General features: G+C 42.5%; 1 protein-coding gene across 1 annotated transcript in view; it reads left to right on the forward strand.

Moving 5' to 3' along the window:
* Positions 1-21,001: 21,001 nt before the first annotated feature.
* The window catches only part of mms22l (MMS22-like, DNA repair protein), a 70,067-nt gene continuing 69,508 nt past the window's right edge, over positions 21,002-21,560 (forward strand). The window contains exon 1 of the mRNA XM_007892939.2: positions 21,002-21,060. The gene's annotated coding sequence lies outside the window, so the exon portion shown is untranslated. The remainder of the gene's footprint in view (positions 21,061-21,560) is intronic.

A 21,560-nucleotide genomic window follows, 5' to 3' on the forward strand; every position in this document is an offset into this window, starting at 1 on the left:
GTTCAACTTGCTGTATCTTTCCAGCATTTTCTACTCTTACTTTATATTTCCAGGATTCACAACTTTTTTCATTCAAAAATATCCCCATCTTCCGATGATTTACATGTAATTTAATTTTACATTATAATATTACATTATTTAACATTTAAAATTGCATTACCTTCATACATGAGGGCATGGGATCAAACTCACTAAACTTAGCTCACTGGAAAAAANTACCGCTTGCCCTATATTAGCAAGTTCTCTGTGCAACCCCCAATGTGATCAGGAATCATTCCTTGCAAACAATGATGGTTTTCAGACTGAAATAAGGCAGCAGAATTGCAGGAGCTTGGCTTATGCATTTAAAGGTGTAAAAATGCTACAGCTTTCTATATGTTATTATAATCTCAGACTTCTAACATCAGTTTGATTCCCTTGTGCACAGTCATTTCTACATAGCAAACCAGATGTTCCTAACGTTAATGTCCCTTTAACAAACCACAGTTGGCTAGGAGAAAATACTAACAAAAGGAAGAGGGAATCAGAATAAAGCAGCATTACTGGGGGGAAAAAACTTGTGAAACTGGAGCATGAAAGCATTAAAATCTGTCATTTTGGGATTTAAAATAAATGATTAAATCATGGCCTTAAGGGGAAAAAATATGATGAATAACTTCCACCCCATCTACCCTAATCTGTGGCCTGAAGTCAATTTCATCCATTAATGCTGTAGGCTACCGACATGTCTTTCCATCCAGACTTGTTTCTTGAAGTGCCTTAATTTTAAAAGCAGCTGTTTGTTTGAATTAAAAGATGCAGCTGAACAGAATATTATATTTCCTATGAAATCTGACCCTTGTTTAGTACTACTTTGGAGTACTGCTCAGGAATAACAGACTTCTTTTTTTGCTCAAATGAAATCAACATTACAATGAGAAACACCACAAGACACACGTGATAAACAAGCTATCTGTTAATTCCTGTCGTGCATAATGAAGAAATTTTGGATTTGTTTAAATTTAAAATGGGATGTATTGAATTGTCAAACAAATGAACAATTGCAAAAGCATTTGAAACAATTGAAAAATATGGATCAATACCATCATCAACATTATTCCATTTGTGACTTCTCTGGTTCTTTGTACCAGACAGAAAGGTTTTAAATAGTGGAGGCAGCTTTTGAGCGCCCCCCGACGATGATTCCAACTGAGGAAGTCTCTGTTCCGAAGCTGCCCTGAACACTGGGATCAATACTTGAGTGCAGCTAAAAACAGGAAATCGACTTATAATAATAATAATAATCCTGCATTTGATATAATGCTTTTCACGTCTTCTATACGTCTCAAAGGGCTTCGCAGAATATAGCGTAAAATGAATTGACTGTATATTTGTGGGCGAAATGCAGCAGACAAATTGCGCACAGCACTGTCTTCTCTTTGACCGTGCCTTTAGCTCCCCTCTCGACTCTCTACCCCCTCCTCGCTCCCTCCCTCCCTCCCTTCCCTCCCCTCACCCTGACCATTTCCCCCCTGCTCGGGTCCTGACCCAATTGTCCAGCGCCTTGGGACATCCTCCCGACGTGAAAGGCGCTCTATAGATGAAATCTTGTTGTGTTGTTGTCCCACAAACAGTCGTTGGATTGAAGTGACCAATTTATTATTGTTTTTTTTCTTGAGGAATTATTATTAGGCGTGTGGAGTAAGGAAACTTGTCCAAGGTTTCGCCCTGCCGGGAATCAAACCCAGGTCTCTCCCTTGCGAGGCAAGTGCTCTAACCACTGCGCTAGAGGACTATACTGAGCTACAGAACTCCACTCCAGGACTTATTTCACTTAAGAGCTTCCATGACCCCATCAAATTACTGCCTTAGTTCCAAGGCTTATGCTCTGAGGTGATTGCAGTGAGATCTCTTCAGACATGTTGTTAACTGCAACAGTGGAATTGTTAGGGTTAAAAATACCAGGCATATTGCATTGCTATGATGGTAAAATGGCTAATGACAACAGTGAAGCCAATGGTTATGCAACAATAGAAGAGCAGAATATGTGTCCTTGTTGCTTGTTAAGGCTCTTAATTTATGATTAATGGCCTTGTCTGCACAACTACTGAATTAATATGTTGGCTTTCAATAACTATGATCCATGAGAAGCTAACCTTGACTTGAAGTCAGGACTGAAGTTTGCTAAAGCCTCAACATAAGTGTTCTTCACATGAAAATGGTATGATTTATGGACGGAAATCACATTGGGATGCCTTCTGCAGTTGAATTGAAGATTATAAACAGAAACATATTCCATATGTTCTTAAACTTTAATGCCCATGTTTGGAAGCTTGCAAAAAATAAGCAGGTTTGACCACAAATGGATATAAAGTGATGTGAGAAATGTTCAGAAATTAACATTCAACGTCATTTTCTGTCATAAGGAATTCTTGTCTCCAAACGTGGAAAGCTCTCTATATTTTATGAATGAACATAACCTTGAGGGAGAGGTAATCAGGGTCTCTTTGGAGCTGAAATTGCTCCAAGGTGATATGCTAGGCAACAAAATGTTGGAATCGAATCAGTCCTCTGTGGCGGTCTCGGTAGTCTGGTTCCTAAACCAGTTAAGTCCACAGTACTTCAAAACACTGCTGATGACAGCTCAGACTGCCTGGCTCATTGGTAAACTTTGATGAGCAGGCCCCATCCCTGGGGTCAGGGATTCTTCCCACTTAGCTCCTATTAACACTGCAAGCCAAAGCCCTAACACCCAAGATCAGTTGGCCAACAAAATAAATGTTTCTTGATTGAATATTTCTTGATGTATGGCATAAATCTTTTTTTTTTCTTTCTATGATTATTTTGTAGACCAAGCAAAAAGGTGTCAGATACCTGGCTGACCAAAAAATAATCACATCACTCAGCTCTTCCTGAGACAAATACAATGAATTTCACAATTTTCATTTTCTACTTATGCACACCCATTTCTCAGTCTTAATCTTACTCAACAGCTCTCTCCTTAGATTTCCTTCCCCAGTGTAACAGGCCATAATACAGTGGGAAAAGAAGCTAGAATAAACTGGTTCACTAATAATTCCAAATCACAAATCACATCTTAAAAACCATGAAGGGTATAATCGTCATGCTATTAGGTATAACACATTAATGAATCATGCTAATTTGATCAGATTTACATATGTAAATTAGGTTAATTAGAAAATGGGACTTCCTTTGTAACTTAAAACAGTGATTCATATCTTCATGAAACTTCGAAATATAATAATTATGGCATTACACATGACATATTATAAATCATGTTAATTAGCTATAATTTACATATGATAATTTGATTGATTAGAAAATTGACTTTCTTCCAAATACTAAAACTATATAACCTTATATTTATGAAATTCACATTCTATAATTATTATGGCATTAGAGATAACATAATGATCCATTATGCAAATCCTTTCAAATTTCCATATACAAATTTATAATAATAACAATTCTTGCATTTGATATAGTGCCTTTCATGCCAGGATGATGTCTCAAAGCGCTTCACTGTACTCACTGCAAAGTGCTCTAGTTATGCATTTTTATAGGCAAATGTAGAAACTTCAACAGTTATCAAGTGCCCAGGAATGTCCCGCACATAGCCATAAAGTGAAAGATCAATTTTATCTGGGGGATTTTTGGCCAGGACACCAGAAATATCTCCCTTCTCTTTTAAAATAGAGCCATGGAATCTGAACAGGAAGACAGGATATATGCATCACTGCATTGGAGTGTCAACCTAGATGTTGAGTTCACACTCCACATGTGGGGCTTTGAATCCATAATCTTCAAACTCAGAGATGAGAGGCAGGTGAATTAGGTGAATCCTAATTTAATCGTGTTAATTTAGAAATAGACTAAAACCCAGAATATCCTTGAAATAATTCTATTTTAAATATATGTAAAACCTACCAGCCTACAATTTAATTTTGCCACTTTTTCTTCATCTATTTTCTCAGCATTTAAATAGCACCCTTCAAATGGGGTAGAGCATATTGTGAATGCAAAACTAACTCCCTTTGGCCTGTTTGACAGTATTTTGGCCCACAATCCAACAGCCTATTTGGTCAGTTACTTCACTGCTAATTTGGGGGCTTTGCTGGTGCAAATGATTGCTGCATTTTCATACTAGAGCAGTCACTACATTTGACAGTAGTTACCTGTGAAGAGCTTTGAGACATTTTGATGCGATAATCCACTATAAAAATGCAAGTTCTTTCTTATTGTCACCTTTTAATATATTTGGGTCTTCCTATGAGTATTTCAGTCGATCAACCCATACTGCAAGACCTCAGTGATCCTCGAGAAATCCCACATGCCTGGAATAATACTCAGGCTTAAAAATATCTTTATTGTAAGTCATTTGTCATCATGTCAAAATAGAAATTCTGTGAAATATTCAAGACTTTTAACAAACATCTGCCACTGACCTGGCAGAGCTAATTCCACTGGGAATTCGGAACATCTGTCTGCTCTAGATGAATTGCCACATCTTCTCATGCTTGTGCAGGTGCCTGTTTCACAACATGAATACCATTGTTTCTTATTCTAAGTAAGAGACTATAATATTAAAATAAGTGATGAAATTAAACTAGTTGAAATGTGTACAGTAGCGTATATGTTTAACATAGATATGCATTTTTATTTTCCCCTGTATTTTCTCACACCTACCATACACCGTTCCCAAGCTTCATAAGCGCAAGCTTAATCTAATTTTGTTCGCTTTGTCATTGTCAATTTGTCTCAAAATTCCTATTCCAATAATCACCCAATTTCTCAGTGGGTTAATGTGTGGTTTGGTATGATCCACATCTGGATTACAACAACAACAAGATTCCATTTAGACGTCCCAAGACGCTGGACAGTTGGGTCGGGACCCGAGCAGGGGAGAAATGGTCAGGGTGAGGGGAGGGAAGGGAGGGAGCGAGGAGGGGGTAGAGAGTCGAGAGGGGAGCTGAAGGCTCGGTCAACGAGAAAGGTCTTGAGACCGGCCTTGAAGGAGGAAAGGGAGGAGGCAAGGCAAAGGCACTGGGGGATAGAGTTCCAGAGCCTGGGGGCTGAGAGGCTGAAGGCCCGGCCACCGATGGTAGGGCGGTTGGGGCGGGGGATGTGGAGCAGACCGGAGCCAGAGGAACGGAGGGTACGGGCAGGTAGGTAGTGGGATAGTAGGTCGGAGAGGTAGGAGGGAGCAAGGCCGTGAATGGCCTTGTAGGTGAGGGTGAGGACCTTGAAATCAAACCTCTGGGGGATGGGGAGCCAGTGGAGGCGAGCGAGGGTGGGAGTGATGTGGTCCCGAAGTCTGGTGCGGGACAGTACACGAGCTGCAGAGTTCTGAATGACCTGCAGCTTGTGGAGGGAGGTGGCGGGAAGGCCGGCGAGGAGAGAGTTCCCATAGTCCAGCCTTGAGGTGATAAAGGCGTGTACCAGGGTTTCAGCAGCGTGAGGGGTGAGGTAGTGCCGTAGTCTGGCGATGTTCCGGAGGTGATGGAAGGCGGTGCCAGTTGTGGCGCGGATATGAGGGAGAAAGGACAGCTCAGGGTCGAACAGAACCCCGAGGTTCCTGACTGGCTTTGAGAGGTGGAGAGTGCAGCCTTGGATGCTGATGCTGTCAGCGCCTGAGGTGCGGAGGCGCTGACGTGAGCCAATCAGGAGGGCCTCAGTTTTACGCACGTTGAGCTGAAGAAAGTTGTCTCTCGTCCAGGACTCGATGTCGGACAGGCAGCTGTCAGGACATCGGTGGTCGTGGAGTTGAGGGTAGAGGAGGAAAGGTAGAGTTGGGTGTCATCCGCATACATGTGGAAGTTAACCCCATGTCTGCGGATGATGTCACCAAGGGGGAGCATATAGAGGGTGAAGAGGAGGGGACCGAGGACAGAGCCCTGAGGGACACCGCACGAGACAGTGCGGGGGCCGGAGGAAAAACCATTTGTGGAAACAAAGTGAAGATGGTGGGAGAGGTACGACCTAAACCACTCAAGGACAGGGCCTTGAAGGTTGAGGTGGGAGGACAAGCGGTGGAGGAGGATAGCATGGTCGACCGTATCGAATGCTGCCGATAGGTCGAGGAGGACGAGGAGGCAGAGGGAGCCCTGGTCACAGATGGTCAGGATGTCATTGGTGACCTTGACCAGGGCAGTTTCTGTGCTATGGGCAGCACGGAAACCCGACTGAAGGGGTTCAAATAATGAATGGGTGGAGAGGAAAGAGCGCAGCTGGGAGGCGACAACTCGTTCCAGGACCTTGGACAGGAAGGGGAGGTTGGAGATGGGCCGGTAGCTTGATAGCTGCGACGCATCAAGGGAGGGTTTTTTCAAGGTGGGAGTGATGGTGGCAGTTTTTAAGGGAATGGGAACAGAGCCAGAGGAGAGGGACAGGTTGACGATGTCTGTGATATGTGGGGCAAGGAGGTGGAGCTGGGAGATAAGGAGTGGAGTGGGGATGGGGTCAAGGGAGCAGGTGGTGGGTTTCAGGGATAGGATGAGTTTGGTGACAGAGGGTGGGGAAACGGGTACGAAAGTGTGTAGGGGAGGATGGGTAGGAGTCGGAGTGTGGGAGGGAAGGGGTGGGGGTGGGTGGATGTTGGAGGGGAAGTGACCGCGGAGCGAATTCCCTTGATTTTGGATTCAAGGAAATCCAGCATCTCCTCGCAGTGAAGGTTGGAGGAGATGACCTGCGCGGGTGGCGGGGGGGACGGAGGAGTCGGGATGTGGTAGAAAACAGTAGCCTGGGGTTGTTCTTCGCCTCCAGGATTATCCTGGAGTAGAAGGACGACTTGGCCGAGGCTAGAGTGGAGCGGTAGATTTTGAGGAGGTCCAGCCAGATTTGTCGGTGGACCGTTAGGCCAGATTTGACCAGGTGCGTTCAGCGGCCCGCACCTGGCTCTTCAGTGAGCGGAGGTGGGTGGTGAACCAGGGGGAGGAGCGAGAGTAGGAGACAGTACGGGAGGTGATGGGGGCAAGAGTATCGAGTGTGGAGGAGAGGATGTTGTGGAGGAGGGTGAGAGGAGAAGAGGGGTCAGTGAGGGTTGAAGGCCAGAGGGAGAGGAGTTCAGAGGACTCCAAGGCAGCGGTTAGGGATTGTGGGGGTAACTTCTTCCAGGGGCGGTAGAAGATGGTGGTGGGTGTGGTGGAGAAGGGGAGGGGGGTGGAGGTGGTGAAGGAGATGAAGTGGTGGTCGGAGACTCCTTTGTCGGTGATAGTGACATCTGAGACACTGAGGCCCCGGGTGATCACCAAGTCGAGTGGGTGGCCGTGACTGTGAGTGGGGGAGTTGATGTGGAGGGAGAGGTTGAGCGAGGAGAGCAGGGAAGAGAAATCTGAGGAGATGGAGCAGGAGGGGGTGAAGTGCAGGTTGAAGTCGCCCAGGATGATGAGGCGATCAGAGCAGAGGCAGAGAGATGTAAGAAGTGTCGAAATATCGGAGATGAAGGTGGGAGAGGTTTTAGGGGGCCGGTAGAGGAGGAGGATTTTGAGCGAGAGGAAGGAGGGGTGGGAGAGGGTGAGGTGCTCGAAAGAGGGGAAAGAGCCAGAGGAGTAGGGGCATAGGGCAAGTGGTGTCCTTGAGATAAGGGCTACACCACCGCCACGGCGGTTGGGGCAAGGGATGTGGTGGTAGGTGTAGCCGTGTGGTGTGGCCTCCGTGAGGGGGAAGGTGTCACCTGGGGTGAGCCAGGTTTCAGTTAAGGCCATGATGTCAATGCTCTCATCAAGGATGAGATCGTTGATGACCAGGGCCTTGTTACAGAGGGAATAAGGTAACTGATCTCAGCTCCACTGAAGACGACAACACTAAAATTGTGTTACCTTATGTAATATAGGGAGGGTGCTCCAGAAGGATGAGATCAGATGGGTCGAAGGGCCTTCTTCATCCAAACCAATCTCGTGATTATAAATGCGTTAATTCAGTTACTATTGGTCCACCAGTGCCTGTGGAATTGTACACCATCAGGGGCATAGCGGAAGGGTAATATGAGTAATCCAATGTAATGTACTAAATTGATTTCTCTAGAAGGTGCTTTTTTTTGCTAATATATACGTAATATATTTTTACCAATTTTCTCTCCTTTTTCCCTTCTGAAGTGACTGAGTGACTCCGCCTGAGGGACAATCGTACAGGCACCAGCAACTCTCGAGTTCATCTTCACATGTGGATCTAGATCAAAAGCATTGGTGCCCGTTTTATCTTTGAGAATTTCATAGCCAAGTTCAATTTCGACTTACCTAGCAGTTCAGCAAAACAGAAAGCTTTCCAGCAAGAGTCACTGGTTAGCAATCAATAATGCCGAAGTGAAAAGATATTCAGCTCAAGGAACTGTACCAACTGCAAACATGGTTAAAAATATTTGAAAAAGTAATCGGTATTCACTTATTTAGCTGAATGCTATCCTATGCAGTATATTTCTTCTCTGGGGGAAGGGCTTTTTACATAATAGTAGCATCCTTTTCAAAATATCTGGTGACCCCTCTCCTAAAGCCCTGTGATGTTTGTCAGTCTTTATTGGAATTGAAAGGACCCAGTGTCATGTAATCCTGGTTGTGACAGTCTGGAATCCATTGCTGAAAGGGTGGTGGAAACAGATTCAATAACAACTTTCAAAAGGGAATTAGATAGGTAATTGAAAGGGAAACACTTACAGGGGTATGCGGAAAGAACAACAACAACAACAAGATTCCATTTATAAAGCGCCTTTCACGTCAGGAGGACGTCCCAAGGCGCTGCACAGTTGGGTCATGACCCGAGCAGGGGGGAAATGGTCAGGGTGAGGGGAGGGAAGGGAGGGAGCGAGGAGGGGGAAGAGAGTCGAGAGGGGAGCTGAAGGCACGGTCAAAGAGAAAGGTTTTGAGACCGGCCTTGAAGGAGGAAAGGGAAGAAGCAAGGCAAAGGCACTGGGGGATGGAGTTCCAGAGCCTAGGGGCTGAGAGGCTGAAGGCCCGACCACCGATGGTAGGGCGGTTGGGGCGGGGGACGTGGAGCAGACCGGAGCCAGAGGAACGGAGGGTACGGACAGGTAGGTAGGGGGATAGTAGGTCGGAGAGAACGGGGGAATGGGACTGATTAAGTAGCTCTTCCAAAGAGCCGGCACAGGCACAATGGGCCGAATGGCCTCCTTCTGTGCTGTAATATTCTATGATTCTATGGTACCAAACCTGTTGTTTCTTGCTTCAAAGAAGTGTCAGATCTCCAAAGCAATCATCGTAATCATTATTATTATTATTATTATTATTATTATTATTATCACACTCAGGTACCAAACGGTAAACTGTTTGCTTCTCCTCAAGAAAAGTGGATGACGAATTGTAGGGACACCCAAAACCTTTGGTGCAGTCATACACAGACTTTCAGTGCCACTATTTTATAAGGACATCTTGTTTTGTTCATCCCTTTACCTCAGATCATTCGAGGTTCCAACATGGCTTTAACTTCAATATAAAATGTGCTCAATAAAATGCACAAACTCCATGGACTAACAGAACCATCAATAGAACATAGCCCAATGTGAAACCCAAAGTGAATCCTTTGGTAGCGAATGCAGTCACAAATGTCACCAACAATAATACAACCTGAAACTGCAATTACCAAGAATTTGAGACAAATAAGTCCAGTAAATGTGCCATTTTCAGAATTAATTTTATATTTAAATTTATTCCAAATGGACATTTCAATTGATTTGATGAAACGGACAGTGGGTCTGGAAAAAATCCATTTAAAACATTCTAGGTCACTTAATCGTAAAAGATTGCATATTCGAAATGTTAAACGGTAACAGTGATTCATACTGGTTTGGTATATGTCAAGTATGTAATAACAGCCTTTGTGACATATCAAATGCCATACTGTATTTATACTGCAGCCTGAAGAAGCAACTCCCTCAACCTACCTTTTAGACAAGTAATGTGCTTTTCAGGTCATTGGCCTGTATGGACCTTCCCCAGAGAATGGTAAAGATCTGGCAGGCAGAAAACTAGTCATTGGTGTAAATGGTATAAATCTGAAAAAGAACTGAAGTGACTCTACAGCGCCAATGTAAGATAAATGTAGCATAAACTACAATATAGCAGAAGCCTGTTTCTGACAGTGAACATACATTCCCTTCTTCTGATCATTCCCAATGAATAAGTAAGTGTTGAATGTTTCGGGAGGGAACGAGTCCCTGGGCGAATATCCCAATAAACAGATACAGGTATCTCTGTGATCAGATTCTTGTTGCCACATGTTTACTCTGCTACACGACTGTGACTGATGTGATATTACAAAGTTATTTATTAACACCTAGTTATCACTTTTTCAACAACTTGGCTTGTGGTATGTGGCAGCAAAGCATAGAAAATTTAATTTCTCCGAGTACTTTTTACTAACATAATTATTTCTGATAATTGTCGGTAATGTATTCTACATTGGGTTTTCCAATTCGTACTGAAACTCAATGAAGTCAACTCTCTTTTGGATTCCCCCCAGGAAACCAGGCTAGGTTGTCCACAAGACTGTTAGTTTTAACATGATATGTAACCAGCATTTGCAATATCATAGGATCACAAGAGAGGTTTGGAAGAATAATATCCTTTGGCCATCTCTTTCTTTCAAAATGCCAATCCCACTGACTTCCCATAACAGCTCAAAATGTTTCTTGAATGAGTCCAGCACCCTGAAAATCTTAAATCCATGACATTGTAAGTATATCTCAGTTTACTTTATCCCACATATGTTATATAATATCCAGCTGTCCCTCATAGCTCATTCCTCTTATACATAGCATAGGTATATTTAAGGGAAAGCTAGATAGGTACATGAAGAAGAAAGGAATAGAAGGTTATGCTTGAAGGCTTAGTGAGGAAGCGCAGGAGGAGGCTCATATGGAGCAAAAACACCGGCATAGACCAGTTGAGCCAAATGAGCCTGTTTCTCTGCTGTATAGTCTAATGTATTCTAATGTATACACGTTGCTTTCCTCAACCTGGTTGATTGTGACTATCCTGCAGGAGGATATAAATAAGGCAAATAAAGTTATGAGTCTGGTCCACAGGGATAAAAATCAAAAATGAAATAAAGAGCTGCAGGTTGTATAAAGCATAATATAAAAGGTGTTTGTAAACACTTCCAGAGAGTTTGTAAACAATTCATGAAAAGAGTTAGTTAAGGAAACAATAGGGCAAATGTAGCCCTCTAAACAGACAGCTAGGTCAAAATTTCAGCTTAGCCTAGATTGACTCTGTTCTTAACATTTCTGAGTCCAGAATTTGGCAAGTTCTAAAATCCATTCTTAATTCTGAAACTATTTTGATGTAAGTTGAACAACAACAACAAATTACATTTGTTAAGCGCCTTTCAGGTCAGGAAAGTTCTTTTAAGAATTACAGAAAACTGGTTTCAGGGTTAACGTCGGGAGGACGTCCCAAGGCGCTGGACAGTTGGGTCGGGACCCGAGCAGGGGGGAAATGGTGAGGGGAGGGAAGGGAGGGAGCGAGGAGGGGGTAGAGAGTCGAGAGGGGAGCTGAAGGCACGGTCGAAGAGAAACGTCTTGAGACCGGCCTTGAAGGAGGAAAGGGAGGAAGCAAGGCGAAGGCACTGGGGGATGGAGTTCCAGAGCCTAGGGGCTGAGAGGCTGAAGGCCCGGCCACCGATGGTAGGGCGGTTAGTGCGGGAAATGTGGAGCAGACCAGAGCCAGAGGAATGGAGGAAGGAAGGAAAAGAAGGTGATCACAATTATTCTGTCCCCACCCTTTGGAACTCCATCCCATATTCCCTTCACCTCACTCCCTCCCTTGCATTCTTCAAGGCGCGTCTCAAAACCCTCCTCTTTGACAGTGCCTTCGGGTACCCTCCTACCCACCTTGGCCCCCACCACCACACCCCACCCCCAATCCGATCCCGACCCCTGGGCTGGTCCAAATCCCTGACTGTCCAGCGCCTTCCAAGGTGAAAGGCTCTATGCAATTTTGTATTGTATTGTGTATTTTGAGTGGTTTACATTGTACAGGCCTTCCCATGGGCAATCCAAGTATCAAACTTGTTGTTTAAGGAAACCATTTGTTTGCTCTATAGTGGAACAAGATATTTATTGTGCCTTATTGTACAGATGTTCTGCAGATGATTTCTGCTGAATTGGTTGAGGATTGAAGGAATCATTTGCTGATCCTGGGTATTAATTATTTGCAACTAAGACCTTCCATTGTAGAACACCGGAGCACTTGTACACTGATTGAATGAAAACTGTTATGGTTGATATACAGTACACCACTGGATTCACAGTTAGTGCCCTTATCTCAACTTGAGTGCAACTGATGAGCACCGAAACCATGGGAAAATTCACAATGTCATAGAATTGCTGCTGTCCCTCCAACTGTTGCTCTACACCTCTATGGAAATGGATGTGTCTGTGACCTTTCAGAAACAGTGCATCAATCATCTTTTGAATGAGATAGACAAAAGTTCTTTTTCAGAGCCACTGTGACTTTCTCTGTGACAGCCACAGGCAGAGCACTTCCATTTAAGTCATCTCCCACCATGTGACAGATTGAGTTAATACAGTATTCCACATAGTGGCACTCAAATGCTAGCTCTGAGCTGGTGACAATTGTAGTCTCTACTGGGAACAAGATAGTGGTGCTGAAAGTCCACAAACTGCCTTTGGGGCTCACACACAGTGCCTAAATTGGAGGTGGGAAGGCAGGGGGTTCACGCCGATGGATAATTTTCCACGATGGAAAATAATAATCTCTCCAAAAATTTTTAGTGACAGATGGAAAATAATAATTCCTTCAAAAAACAAAACAATAATAAATTGGTCATTTTCAATCTACGACTGTTTGTGGGACATTGCTGTGCATAATTGGCTGCCGAGGTTCGCCCACAAATACGCAGTCAATTCACTTTACAGTATATTCTGTGAAGCGCTTTGGGACGTCTAGAAGATGTGAAAAGCGCTATGTCAAATGCAAGGATTATTATTATTATTAAAAATGTGATGTTTCTCAACATATCCAACACATAAAAACTGTGGGGCGGGTTCTGAGCAGAATGACACAGATGATTCTAGGACCCAGGGTCTGAGCAATTTCAGATGCAAGGATTATTTATTCTAGGTTAAGGGCAGGGCTAAATAATAATGATAATAATCCTTGCATTTGATATAGTGCCTGATCACGTATTCAAGATGTCTCAAAGCGCTTCACAGAATATACTGTCAAGTGAATTGACTGCATATTTTGTGGGCAAAATGCAGCAGCCAATTCTGCAAATTATGAGTGATCAAATTATTATTATTTTTTAAAAAATATTTTGATGGGATTATGATTTTCAGAAAAGCAATCCACCAATCGACTAACAACCAGGTTCCTACTGATTGTTGGGTGACCAGAGGAGTGTGGAGTAAGGAAACTTGCCCAATGTTTTGCCCTGCCAGTAATCAAACCCAGGTCCTCTCGCTTGTGAGACACTGAGCTATAGGACTCCACAATTAACAGGACATAGCTAAAGTCAGCATGTCTAAACTTGTCTTTGGTGGGGTACAGAATATTGAAGAGGACATTTGCTGTGTCTTTAAATTCTTAAGCACTCTGGGATGCTACCCCATGTGAAGGGCACTATAAAAATGCAAGCTGTTGTTGAGAAGACAGTGGGTATTGATGGGAGAAAGCTATTTGACTAATTCCAGAGTTAGACAGCATTGGTTTAAAATTAACAAGCGAGACTGAGGAAAGATTATTTCAACTGTTAGATGAGTAAGGAACAAGGGGTATAAATTGAGGAAGAATTGAGGTAGCAGTGAGAATATCCTCTTTTACATAAAGGGTTGTTGGAATATTGAAGATGCTTCCCACAAATGGTTGCTGAAGCATTTTAGAGGAAATTGAACAAATATTTGAAGAAAAATAATATTAAAGGTTATGGGGGAGGAGCAGGGGCATGGAATTAGTGTGTAAATACTTCCAGTGCAGTGTTAATACCAGCCAGATACACTGGACCAAACGGTAGTTGTAAACATTGGTATAATTTGATGGAAATTCACAAGATCACAAGAGAGATTTGGACAAAGATTCTTTGATCTCTTCCTTCCAGAATAGCCACCCTACCATATTTATGTACTTTATGTACCCCCCCCAACTCCCCCCCCCCCCCACCCAAACAAAATAGCTAATGCTGCTTCAACTAACTCATTCAAATATGAAATGAATAAGAACTGGAAATTGTAATGGAAGCTACAGGGATAATAGTTCACGTGGATATTGGAGAGAATAGTATATCTGGAGAAAAGCAAATCAAGTTTGAGGAATATAAAAGTACAGATGGATGAACATCTGGAGCATTTGCTTGATTATTTTATGAATTAGAGAATATCTGTACAAAACTTTCCTGATGAGATACAATAGATGGTGTGGGGTCCAATGTTTATTGATGATCATTGGAGAGAGAATTAGTAAGATTCCCTTTGGAGCAGTAATTGAAGCTGCTCTGACGCTGGATTTGTCCTTGATTACCTTTGGAAAAATCAGGGAGTACTGTATTTGTGCAAATCTTTCCTTCAGAGATAGAATGGACCAAGGTGGATATAATAGGTTACAAAGCTGATGCTGGTTTGGGGAAGAAGAAAACTTGATTATCTTGATTGGGATATATTCATGTTCTACGTTTTGGTCTCCCATGTCCTCATTCTGTTCTAAAGAAATCTTTCTAAGCCATTTTTTCAGGAAGACAATAGGCTTTTCAGATATTTTTGGGGAGAGGAGCAGGACTTTTACTGGAAAAGCTTTCTTTACAGAGCAGAAGCAGAATCTAACATTTTTCCAAGATTCAGCGTGGAATATGAAATCATTCTGGCCATGGAGGAACTTTCATCAGTGGGCTAGAAATGTCGATGGCTCATAATAAATTCAATGTAATAATTATCACATTCTGTTAAGAACCACTGCAAGTATCACACTAATAAGTGCAAGATATGATATCTGAGCAATTCTTAATAGTTCAGATATTGTTTTAAAATCTCTAAACTTTCCGCTTTCCCACATCAACCTAGTAACATCCAGATATGTTAATGTTTTCATGTTGGGGGTTTATCTTCTTACCCTAATCACTAAAATCTTTCACTTCATCTTATAATTGAAAATGAATCTGTTTTTAATAATCAGCCCAAGATAAAATGTAACTGTCATTACTGCAACATTATTATTATAATAGTCCCTGCATTTGACATAGTGACTTATCAAATCAAAACGCCTCAAACTTATAGAAAAACACAGAGTTTCCTGTAAAGTGTAATTACTATTTGTTGGCAAACAAGGCAGTCATTTGTGCACGGCAATGTCCAAAAATAGCAATGAAGTAAATGACCTTTTTTTTTAACCTGTTTGTAAATAGTTAAAATGTATGTTACAGATAAACTTGTGGATGTGGTTCATGCACCAGTGCAACATATTATTTACTGTTCAGTGTCCCGGTATAAAAGTTACAATTGTGATTCTTACATTTTATATACTGTATGTCTTTTAAAGTGGGTGATTTATTTGCATTTTCACTTGTGGCATACATAAAAAATACGTGGTGCCAAACTGGATGGCTCGACAGAACTAAGCACTTAGCTATCATTTCATTCAGGAGAGCTTTCAACATTACTAAACGTTATAGCAAACACAAGTATTATGGGATTTCCGATTATAAACTAGCAAATCATTTTTTGTTCTTAATGAAAAGTATAATACAGACTGCTAACAGGCCAATGGGTCAAAGCAATCTGATATGCCATTCTATAGCTCAGGAATGCTGAAGTCAATCGAAACACAGCAACTGCTAAATCAGTTGAGATCAGCTAATTAAGCACAGCCCAGTGATCAAACCTGGGGCCTTAAAAAGTCTGTGTGGTTCAGTACCAAAAAAGACATTCACATTGCTAACTGAGGCATTGGGGAGCTTGGATTTATGTGCTGATGTTTTGGCTAATGAAGAGAATCACATGTTTTTGTTTGCAAAAGTATAACCTTTGAATAAAACACTGAATTTATAAAACGTACAACTTTACTAACTCTGCTCTATTTAATAATATAATAATAACCTTTGCATTTGATATAGCGCTTTATCATATCTTCGAGATATCTCAAAGCACTTCAAAGAATATAATGTAAAGTGAATTGACTATATATTTTGTGGGTGAAACGTGGCAGCCAATTGCGCACAGGGGTGTCCCACAAACGATCATGAAATTGATATAGGGCCTCAGCATGTTGTTGAAAACTCTTGAAGCACTTTACGGCATTTACCATAGACATGGTGATGCGATTTGTTGTTGTTCAAAAGTGTTTGTTGGGAAATCAGCAAAGTAAACAGCACTTTGAGCCAGTAAAAGTATCTCGAGACGTAATGTGTATCTTTCCTGGAGGGAAGCCATGTGTGTCATACTGACCCATGAGAAGGCAACTTTGGCTCAAGATCTGTCCAGAGCTGAGTTCTCACAGGGTGGCAGCATACTCATGGGCGTTCCTGCAGGAGGCACATTTTATGTCTGGTTCAAGGTGCGATTTAAGGTACCATTATTCTGATGAATGTTTCAACATCTCTTCTCCCCTCCCCCTCTTCTCATGAATGTTAACAGCCTATTTAACCAGGGAAGAGTGAAAATTATTGCAGCCAAGCTGTGATGCTTTCTCCCGTTTTACATTGTACAGTTTTGGAGTGTTTCACCCGCAGTACCACTTTGTCACAGTTCGTGTTCCGCTATTATATTACACACTAAAGCAAAAAACAAAAAAAGACGAGTCATTAGAAATAGTGAAATGTGAAATAAAATTGCAGAGTTCCTTTTCTTAAGACTTTTTTCATCCTGAATGAAAAGCTAAGAGGAAAAACCGTAAATGGTTGCTTATTGTCCTAGTTTCAGATAAAATGCTGTTCAGTTAAAATACTGCTAATATTATTTCAGTCATCCAACGACCTAAGCTAATGGATACAAACTGATTAGTTCAAGTGCATGCAGAATGAAATTTTTTGGTTGATTTCAAATTGATCAACTACCCATGCAAATTCCCTTGAAAAACAGAAAGGCCTACACTACATGTTAGTGGAGTTCAGTCAGTTGCATCTTTGTGATCTGGTGAACTTTTGATACAGCTGTTAAGTTGATGGAATTATGGGTCAGCAAAAGATGAGAGGAGGTCACATTGTGTTGTCCACCTGATCATGTCTGAATCATTGCATGAAAAACAAATCGTTCCTAGCTTGTTGCAAGAGTATGAAACAAACATCTGTGGCCCAGTGAGAACCAAGTGTGGCTCTGCAAAAAAAAACTGTTCTTACAAAACTGGATTGTTGAACACAGATTGTTTTGCAATGTTATCATGCTTTTAATTAAATTCCAGTAGAAATGATGTTCCCTCATCTACAGAAAGGTAAATAACATGCCTGATTTTCTTGGCACACAAAATTGATTATGAACAGCAGGAAAACAAATCAGCTTATCTGGAACTGCATTTACTGGTGACAATCTAGCTGAAACATTAGGACCATGCATATTCACAAGATGCATGCAATTTGTTTTGTAAAGCCACCATTAAACTGCATAATAAGATACCTAAGGTTTAGTTCAAATAACCAGAACCTACTAATGCTTTTTGATACAGCACAAGCTTGCTGACAGTCTCGATGGACTATCCAGGAAGATGCAATTTAGTTACACCGTATACTATGTTTGAAATATGTGTTCCAGTAGTTTAACATCCAAGTACTGCCTTATGGAAAACTAATTACTGAATCACTAAAAGCTCTATAATGTCCTGCATTAGGCATCACACATCATACATAATGCATGTAAAGCAGCCTCTGCACTCTGATTACAGAACACTGTCATTAAGTGAGCAAATTAAAGATGTGAATAATTCACCGAGTGAGCTTATTTGTCAGCTCTGTGTTGTAAAATTAGAATTTCTAATAGGTGCTGCAATTTTTCTTATCCACTTGGCACAAAGAGAATTCTGAGGATGCATTGCTAAATGAAAAAAAAACATGTTATTCCTTTGGATGTCCACTCATTTTCCCCCCCTGTCTTTTGTATGCATTACTTTTATTTCAACCAGCTTCCTGTGATTAAAAAAAAATCTTACTTTTGTTAACAAAGGCTGCCAAAATAATGTCTGGACAACAGTGCATTAGTTTATCATAAGCATATAAATGATTCTGCAAGGTAAACAACTGTATGCATACATATATGGAGCACAGTATCATAATATTAAACATATGTAAAGTAGCAACCATTGACAATAAATTATAGCATTAAACCCAATCATGTTTCCTCTAAAAACACCACAAATGTTAGTTATGTTACCCAGTGAAGAATTTTACACGCTTATTTTCTCTAAGGTGGTTGTTAACAAAATCTATCACCCAAAGACCTTTCTCCCCCAGGCATTTTCATAAAAGTACTAAAAAAAAAAAAAAATCAGTCACTGCAAATCTAAATAAGACCTTAAATATATATTAGGTCACACAGTGCCTCTTACCTCTCAGTTCCACATAATGTTGAAATTTATTTCTGCGGGATCTTCTCTAAAACCCAGAGACAGGGACAGAGTCCACTTGACCGCACATAACAGCACATTCACCAAATGCTCCCAACTGTCAGATAAAATATTATCAATACTAACAAAAATATATTCCCCTCTGGAGAACTCTCTTCCCCCCCTCTTCCTCTCTATCTCTCTCTCTCTCTCTTTTTCTCTCTCTGTCTCAAATCGTTGTGCCATTTCCTTCGGGGACAAGAGAGAGAGAGACAGAGAGAGAGAGAGAGAGAGAGAGAAAAAAAATACAGATTGTTGCACTGTGGCTCATTGCAAATCTGCAAAACTCTCCAACTGATGGCCTCAAATGACTGGTTGACAGGACACCCGGAAAAGGACACTGTAGGCAATAAAAAGGGAAAGAAGGAATCTTTTTTTTTCCTGAAGATTGAGGGAAGCTGCCTGAGATTTCTCTCTCCATCTCTCTCTCTCCATCCATCCATCCATCCATCCTCTCTCTCTCTCTCTCTGTCTTCCATCCTCTCTCCTTCTCTCTCTCTCCTCTCTCTGTCTCAGTATTTTAAAAGGAGAGGAATGCATACACAATAAGAGAGAGGGAGAGAGGGCTGTCAGTGCCGATAAATCTGCATATGGAAATACGGGTTACCCTGGGTGCAATTTTATTTAACTGTGATGTACTGTTTTTTAATTAGACAGGAACACACAGAGGCTGAGAGATTCCCTGCAAAGAGCTGCGACCTGCTCTTCTCTTGCACCCACACACACACACACACACACACACACAGAAGACACGCACTGGTTAGATCGCCTGTCCAGCTTTTATTGCACAGTTTCAAAAGAAAGTGGGGACCCCCCCCCCCCAAAAAAAAATAAAATAAAACCTCCCCCCCCACCAAGATCATCGAGGATTAATTTGAAAAAAAAAGCTTTTCAGTTATTCCCTGTCTCACACTGCAACACTGCATCTCACTGAGCATCACAGCATCCACTCGTCGTGGAGAATAATAAGCAGCAGACATTTGCATAGCAAAAGTTTACCTATTCCCAGTTGGTTATCAATTTAGTTTCATGAAAACTGCAAACACACATTTCACAACAACTTAACTCTGAACCCCCCCCCCCCCCCCCAAGGTGCCACATTTCTCATCATTCATTCATTTAATATGGGTTGCATTTCTTTTTGCTGATCCAGTTCTATAACTTATTCATAACTATGTTGTTTAAAAGAAAAACAGAGACAACCCCCAGAAGACATTGAAATACATACAGTATTTTGCTTTTACGTATGTAGTTCATTGTTGCAAATTAACTGTGATCACTGACTATATTCCGATCAACTGATGCATAATATTTTGTCCTGCAAAACAAAACAATGCAGCCAATCCTTTGGATTCGTTTTACAAGTGAAAACTTCTACAAGTTTCTTTAAAAATCTAAACTTTTCACTAACTAATTACTCCTACTTCCAAAATACAGAGTGGATCAGGTTTGTGAGCACTCACATACAACCACGAACTGTGATAAAGTGACTTTTTGTTATCTTTAACCTCTTTGTGTTCTCTTCACCCTGTGCAAAAAAGTATATATTTTAAGGGACCGTGTGACAAACTATAGTTATAATAATAATAATAATCCTTGCATTTGATTTTTTTTATCCTTTCACGTCTTCTAGACGTCTCAAAGCGCTTCACAGAATATACTGTAAACCACAACAGCAACAACAAAATTACATCTGCATAGCGTCTTTCTATAGTCGGGAGGTTGTCCCAAGGTGCTGGACAGAGTTTCGGACCCGAGCTGGGTGTCGGAGAGGGGGAACGGTGGAGGGATGGGGGAGAAACAGGGAGATCAAAGGCACGGTCGAAGCACAGGGTCTTGGGATGGATCTTGAAGTGAATAGAAGATGACTTCTCCTCCCGCTCTCACCCGGTCACCTGTGGGGTACCCCAAGGATCCATCCTTGGACCCCTCCTCTTTCTGATCTACATGGTCCCTCTTGGGGATGTCATCCGCAGACATGGGGTACAGTTCCACATGTGTGCGGATGACACCCAACTCTATTTTTCCACCTCACTATGTGACCCCCAGTCCCCTGATGTTCTGTCAGCTGTCTGTCAGACCTCAGGGGTGGGATGAGCGCAAACTTCCTTCAGCTGAACGTTCAGCTCCAACCACTGAGCTACGGGACTCCACTCCAAGGATAAGTGATTGAATCATGATTTCGTGTCTGTGCTAAGTTTAAACTTCTAAGCTCAGGTATTGCTGTACATGGACTAACCAATGCCATTTTGACCCTCTCTCCCCCCTCTGTTGACAAATCACACGCTTTCCTTTTTCAGTGCAGGAGGGGGTTTGGAGACGCTCCCTGTGAGGTCAGGCCGGGGAGCGCTGATTGACAGGCGGAGCCACGCCCTCACACTGCCAGCCAATCACATGGCCAGCCCGGCCAGGGCAGCCAGTGCGCATGTCAGGACCCGGCACTCGGCGGGAAAGGGAACAGAGCGACCGCTCCACTGACACAGAGCAGAGAGGGGCGCGAGAGGCAGAGGTACACCTCACCCCCCATACACCCCATACACCCACACACACAAACACCCCCCCACACACACCCCTCATACACACACCCACACACACCCCCACACCCACTGACACAGAGCAGAGAGGGGCGCGAGAGGCAGAGGTACACCTCACCCCCCATACACCCCATACACCCACACACACAAACACCCCCACACACACACACACACCCTCATACACACCCCCACACACACACCCTCACACACCCTCACACACACTGACACAGAGCAGAGAGGGGCGCGAGAGGCAGAGGTACACCTCACACCCCATACACCTCATACACCCACACACACACACACCCCCACACACACCCCCTCATACACACCCCCACACACACCCCCACACACACCCCCTCATACACACACCCACACACACCCTCACACACACACACACACCCTCACACACACACACCCCACACACACTGACACAGAGCAGAGAGGGGCGCGAGAGGCAGAGGTACACCTCACACCC

This window comes from Callorhinchus milii, unplaced genomic scaffold, assembly GCF_018977255.1.
Source record: "Callorhinchus milii isolate IMCB2004 unplaced genomic scaffold, IMCB_Cmil_1.0 Scaffold3, whole genome shotgun sequence".
Classification (NCBI taxonomy): domain Eukaryota; kingdom Metazoa; phylum Chordata; class Chondrichthyes; order Chimaeriformes; family Callorhinchidae; genus Callorhinchus; species Callorhinchus milii.